Below are 6,904 nucleotides of genomic sequence, written 5' to 3' on the forward strand. Positions count from 1 at the left end.
AGAAGACCAAACATGAAATTTTCAGAATTTAAAATATCAAATTATAATGATATAACACTTGAAAATTTGAAGTAAAATAATAAATGTATCATAGCCTAATAATTTGGTGTTATACCCTAAATCTCTAATAATTCGTTATTTCAAGCATGCTTCTAGACATGTTTATAAGCATTAATTAAAAAATAAAAAACAGAAAAACAAGCGTTAAAAATAAGAGAAAAGAAATATAAAGTTTGTCCCAAAAAAATTTTAGCCACATTGGATCTATCAAATAAGCGGATTGAATTTGCAAATTTTGTTTCCAAATCTATTAATCGATCCTATTTTCTATATGATCCTATCGAATATATATTTTTTTTTTTTGGGTGTCTGATCCTATCGAATATGTTATCCAATAAAACTGACGAAATTTAGATACGAATCTAATTCACAAATTGAACGCGTCCCATCAATTTTCGGACACCGTAATTTTCAAGTGTACGAGGGCGTGGACTGCTTCATTTCATTATTTGACATAAAATGAAATCCTTTTGATTAAGAGTTGCGAATTAAGAGAAAAATTTAAGTATTGGCAGTTAAATTAACAATGACTTTTAATAAGCACAAATAATAATTATGTTTGATAAAATAATTTTTAAAATTTAAAAATATTATAATAAACATAAATATAAGAGTTAAATTTAGAAGTTAGTTAATGTATAAAATTATACAGTCCTGTTACATATTTAATTTTTTTTGGTAACTAAATCCAACCAAATTGATTTAAATTTAACAAAAATCAGTTTCATTAGTGAGAGCGTGTAGACACGCTCCAACTCCCAGCGGCATCGCGACTTTTCACAACTAGAAAATTGCTTAATACAGACAGATTTACAGACAGATTTAGTTTTTATTACAGACGGATTTTTCGTTACCGACGGATTTTGTTCCTCTGTAAAAACCTCGTCGAAAATTATTTACCGACGGATTTTTTTCCGTCGTAAAATTTCCGACGGATTTTTCATCTGTAATTACAGACGGATTTTTCGACGGATTTTCTGTCGGTAATTGGCAACAGATTTTTCGACAGATTTTTCGTCTGTAATTGGAACTTTGGAAAATCATCCTAAACTTTGAATACAGACAGAAAATCCGTCGGTAAAGTAAAATAATTTTTTTTAGATTTTTCTATTGCAAAATAAACTTATTTTCATACAAAATAAATATATATTTAATACAAATTTTTATCTAATTTGTATTCAAATATTTATAATATTTCAAAAAATAAACAAATTTATCGTATTATCAAGCTAAAAGAAAAGTACTATAAACAAGCAAGTCAATATAATTCAAAACATAAACAAAGTGTATTGATCATCAACTATAATTTCCAGTATATTGTTCAACCATATTAAAACTATCAGTTATAATCTTCAGTGTCATCTTCATCCTCATCATCATCATAGTCTTCACACTACTAGAAAACTAGTTATTACAGACGAATATTTCCGATGGATTTTATCCGACGGAAATACAAACAGAATTTCAGAGGGATTTTTTGTCGAAAAATGAAAAAATGAATTAGCATAAATTACAGACAGAAAAGAGAATTTGTCGATAATTCTGTCGGAAAAATTAATTTTTTTCATGGGAAATAATTACATACGGAAAATTTGTCTGTAATTAAATTGACAAAAACATTGCGTTTTATTAAATTATTATAGACAGAAAATCCATCTGTAATTTAAAATTTTTCGTCTGAAATATTGAATTAAACCTAAATGAAACACGAGCTTCTTCCAAATGAAACACGAGCTTCTTCTTCTCTCCGTAGCACGAGCTACTTTTCTCTCCGTGGCTACTTCTGCTTCTTCCGCCGCTGCCGCCGTTGCGTCGCCCAATCTCTCTCTGTCATCCCTTGCGTCGCACGAGATCCCTCCGCCGCCGCTCTCATCGCTTCTACTCCATCGTCGCAGAGCTCTCTCTGTTGCCGCTCTCATCGCATCTGCTCCCTCTGGCGCCTCTTCCATCTAATCTCAACTCGCTCTTTCAGTTCTTCTCGTAACCATCTCAAATTTCAGGTATATATATATATATATATATCCTAATTTTGTGATTCTGTTCTTCGTGATAAATCTTAGGGCTCAATTTTTCTGCGCCAATTTTAGGTTTATCGTTCTTTGCTTTTGTGCTTCATTTGAATCTGCGGGTTTACTCTGATTTTGATGAATTATATTCTGCAATCGAAGCTTTTTTGACGTAAAATTCATGGTAGGCCATTGCTTTCTATAGTTTTAACTTTCATAGTTTGATATTGATTTTGATGAATTTTGCAGGTTTTCTCTGAAGAAAGGTGGAAGGGATGGTGATGATGGTACTGAAGAAGTGACTGTTTTAATGTTGGTAGAGAAGTCCACGCTTCAAAGGGCTTCATTGGTAGAGAAGTCCAGGCAGAAGCCACCAGAGAGGATGAGGGTTTTATCTGATGTACGTTGTTATTCTAAATTTTAAGTGATGTGGTTACACTGCTTATGCCTTGGTTAAGGAAGCTTATTAAATATTGTTTTGTTAGGCACTAAAAACCAGTAACTATGGTTCTGAACCTATGCTTCAAAATTGTGGAATTTCTATAAGCACCGGCTTTACTCAAGTGGATGGTCATGTTCTGCCTTCACCAAGGGTATTTAATATTTTTTTTGTCATTGTGCTCTTGAAACTTGTTTATTGTGTGTTGCCTTGTTGTTCTATTTGAACTTGGTGACATGAGGTTTTCTTAATTATGACTTGGAAGGTCCCTGAAGAATATAGTACTAAATTTGATAGATCTTCTATTTTGAAGGTATAAAATTCTAATTCTTCCTCATATTAATCATCTAAATGTTAGTAGTTATTAACACATAAATTTTCTTGTTGAACTGGTGGCAGAGATGTAGTTCTAATGCAAACTTCTGGAACAACAAATGGGAGAGGGGGGGGGGGGCACGGTTTGGTTCGAGTTGGTTAGAGCGATGGATGAAAGAAAGAGAAAACAGAGATGACGATGAGGAGAAGACGAGTGACACGATTTTGGAAGTAGACACATGGAAACCGCCACTAAGGTCATTGAAAGGAAAAGAAGAAGTGTGTTCAAGAACTGCCGATAACAGCCTGCAAACATTATTGTCTTCGTCATCATCTAGGAGGCACGGTGCTCCTTCCATGGCTATGCAAGGCACCCCAACTACATGTCCAACACGCACTCTTCTAGAGCTAAGGTTAGATCGCAGAGTGCACCAAGATAGAGACTTGATTATGATAGATATGGATACGCTTGTTCCAATAATACTCTTCTTCATTATCATTCACATTTGAGGAGTAAGGTGTCAAGTAGTCGTTTCAATAGAATTGGGGTTACCAATTTAAGGTGACATTGCTTGCATGCATGTCTTTGAATATATCTTTATGCACACTAAATAATAATATTCATTATCAATGCTTTTGTAATTTCTCATCAAGCTATATATAGTAACGGACTAAGCTGTCTTGTCTACAACTATTCCTCTTAGCAAAAAGGTACATTGCTAGCTACTCTCAAATTTCATGTATAAATTCTTGCCTATATTGTAACACCCTAATTAGCTTAAGCTTTACCTCGCGTCGTAAAGCAAAGGTTAGAGAGAGAGAGAGAGAGAGAGAGAGAGAATAGTATAATCTAGAAGCCCGATGAAAGATATAGCTCCAAAAACAGGATTTAAAAAGCGCAAAACGTACTAACGAAGCTGCTAACTTAAGGCACAAGAAATAATTACAATATAACAAAATATTATAGTCTAATGTCATAAGAATCTAGCCACGGCTCGCGGAGTTTAAGTCGACTAGCCATATACAGACCATACTTAGAAATAGACAGTAAAAACAGCTTATACAAGTTTTGTTTTCTCAGACACAAGTCTCTAGGCAAAACAAAATGCAAAAGTGAGAGACATATATAAAATAACCCAAAATGACTCAAAAGAAGTATCCGGATCCTCTGCTTCTGTCACCAACCAGACAACTCACCAAGGTGGGTTGCGACCTGCATCTGAAAAACACAACAGAAATATGGTATGAGAATCGAAGGTTCTCAGTATGGTAATAGTGCCCAGTGATGTAAGATATAAGACCCTGGGATGCCAAAGGCAATCCTAGACTTCATATCCATCACAAGATTCAATCTTAAAGCATACTAAAACCAGAAAGCATACTGACGAACAAGAGTTTTGCCAGTAAAGAATTTTATAAAAATAAATAACATTAATAAAAGAGTGATCTGTAACATGAAAGGATTCATAAAGTAACTTCCAAAAGTAAATAAAAGGAATATTGAACCTGACAAAAAGAGATAATCCTGAAAGCGAATAAAAATCCTAAATCTAAATCCTAATCCTAAAGAGAGAGGAGAGAACCTCTCTCACAACTAAATCTAAATCATGGAAAGTAAAAATTGGTGAGCTCCCTTTTAATGTATGCATTCCTCCACTTTATAATCTCCAATCTGTGTTTTCTGCACTTGGATCTGGGCCAAAAGGGCTTCAGAAATTGCTGGGGGCGTATCCTGTAATTTCTGGTGCGTGGCCTCTGTCACGCGGTCGCGTCGGTCACGCGTCCGCGTCGTATGCGATTTGCTTAAGTCGCGCGGTCGCGTCAGTCATGCGGCCGCGTCGCTGCTTCTTTGCTCTTGGCACGCGATCGCGTCGTCCATGCGATCGCGTGGATGCCAGTTTCTTCAAGGACTCCATTTTGTGCTTTCCTTCCATTTTTGTATTTTTCCTTTTCTATCCTTTAAGTCATTCCTGCCTTAGAAGATCTGAAACTACTCAACACACTAATCACGGCATCGAATGGAAATAAAGATAATTAAAAATAATTAATTTTAAAGCATAGGAAACATGTTTTTCACATACATCACATAATAAGGAAGGAGAAGTAAAACCATGCAATTAATATGAATAAGTGGGTGAAGGATTGAATAAATCACTCAAATTAAGCACAAAATATATCATAAAATATGGGTTTATCAACCTCCCCACACTTAAACAATAGCATGTCCTCATGCTAAATCCAAGGTAAAGAGTAAGGTAAGGTTAAAGTGGTGGAATTTTATGCAATGCAACCTATTCTAAATGCAACTACCTAAATGAGTCATGCAATTCTAATTTATTCACTCATATATAAAGCTTACATGTAGTTAAATTAATTCACATTCTCAAGGAATCATATATATACATAGCCAACCCTTAAATAATAAAGCACTTTTGCAAATGAGATGGGAAAGAAAAAAATATTTTACAAACTTGCATAACAATTAGTAAATTAAGCATAGATATATGTTGATGAGTTATTGAACCCTCACTGGATTTTGTGTTTACTCTCTAGTCACTCAGTGTTTATTGGGTTAATCACTCTATTCTTCTTTTTATTCTTACTTTCTATAACTTTGTTCTTCATCTAACCAATCAACAATTATAGAATATAGTCATACCAAAAATCATGAGGTCTTAAATAAGGTTGTAATGGGGCCAAGGTAAGGTAAGGGTATATGTATAAGGTTAAGTGAGCTAATTAAGTGAATCCTTGATTAGTCTAAGATTTTACCTAACATACATACTTTCTAAATTAGAGCTTCTTCACCTCTTTTCCCTTTTTTTTTTCACTTTTGATGTTACATGCTCATGTCTTGATCTTTATTTTTATCCCATGTGCATTGTTTTTATTTTGCATTTTGGGGAATTCTTTTGTATCCCCTTTATTCAAATGCTGAAAATTAAAATATTATAATAAATTATTTTATTATTATTATTATTATTATTATTTTATGGTAAATGGTAATTTAATTATTTTAATCTCACATGAGCATGTTTCCCAAAAATTTTATTTTGATTAATTTTATTTCTTTCAACTTCCTACCCTTTCTTTTTATCATCTATATTCCCAATAGGTTTCCCCACACTTAAACAATAAACAATTTCTATCTTAAGCTAGCCAAGGATTCAACTTGGGATTTTTATTTTGTTTTTCTACTTAAGGCTAGTAATGTGGTTATTAAAAAAAAGGGGGATTTAAAGGCTCAAGGGGGCTAACAAAGGTGATGTAAAAGGTAGGCTATTTTTGGGACAAGTGGGTTAAAATCAAATAATGGCCTCAATCACTTTCTTGGTATGTATCTATATTCTACAACTGGACATATAGATTAAAACAAAGTAAAGAACATCAGAATAAAAAGAAGCAAAACACACAGGGATGAAATTATGGTTTGAATGCAACCATACAATTAAGATCAAGACTCACAGGCTGTGTGTTCTCTAACTCAAACATCATATATCATTCATATATTTTATACAGGTTTAGTTAAAAATTCCCATTATTCTCATAAAAAAAATTATTTAGGGTGGCCTTTAAGGTTTTAATGTTTCTCCTTGATGAAATGTTGTTAGTTTAACTACATGATGTAATGCTACATATACAAGGTTCATGGATTTGATTCTGTTATGTTCAAGTTCCTAGCTTACTTCCTTTTTATATTTTCCAATTTAAACTAAGCTATCTTATGCTAAAAAGGGTAAACTATACTAATTAATCCACTAATAAGTTAGAATTGCAAACTAAACTAAATAACTAAAATATGAGCTAAAGATGCAAAATGCAGAAATAGAGTATAAATACATAAAAGTAGCAATGTGTAAATACTCAGAAAATAAAAATAAAAATAGAGAAAAAATACAGAAAAATATCCAAAATAAAAGAAAAAGGGTCTGTAGTGGTTCACCAAAATAATACGCCAGAGATGGCGACCTCCCCACACTTAAAATGAAGCATCGTCCTTGATGCTCAATCAAGCAGGGTGTGAAGGGGTGTCATCACTGGAAAGGATGGTAGCTGGAGTCTCTGTGGTGGTGGGCTGAGGATA

General features: G+C 33.4%; 1 long non-coding RNA gene across 1 annotated transcript; it reads left to right on the top strand.

Moving 5' to 3' along the window:
- On the top strand, positions 1,776-2,642 carry LOC110263380. Its single transcript, XR_002348914.1, has 3 exons — positions 1,776-2,060; positions 2,316-2,466; positions 2,552-2,642. It is a non-coding gene; the product is annotated as an uncharacterized LOC110263380 (long non-coding RNA).

This window comes from Arachis ipaensis, chromosome B06, assembly GCF_000816755.2.
Source record: "Arachis ipaensis cultivar K30076 chromosome B06, Araip1.1, whole genome shotgun sequence".
Lineage (NCBI taxonomy): Eukaryota > Viridiplantae > Streptophyta > Magnoliopsida > Fabales > Fabaceae > Arachis > Arachis ipaensis.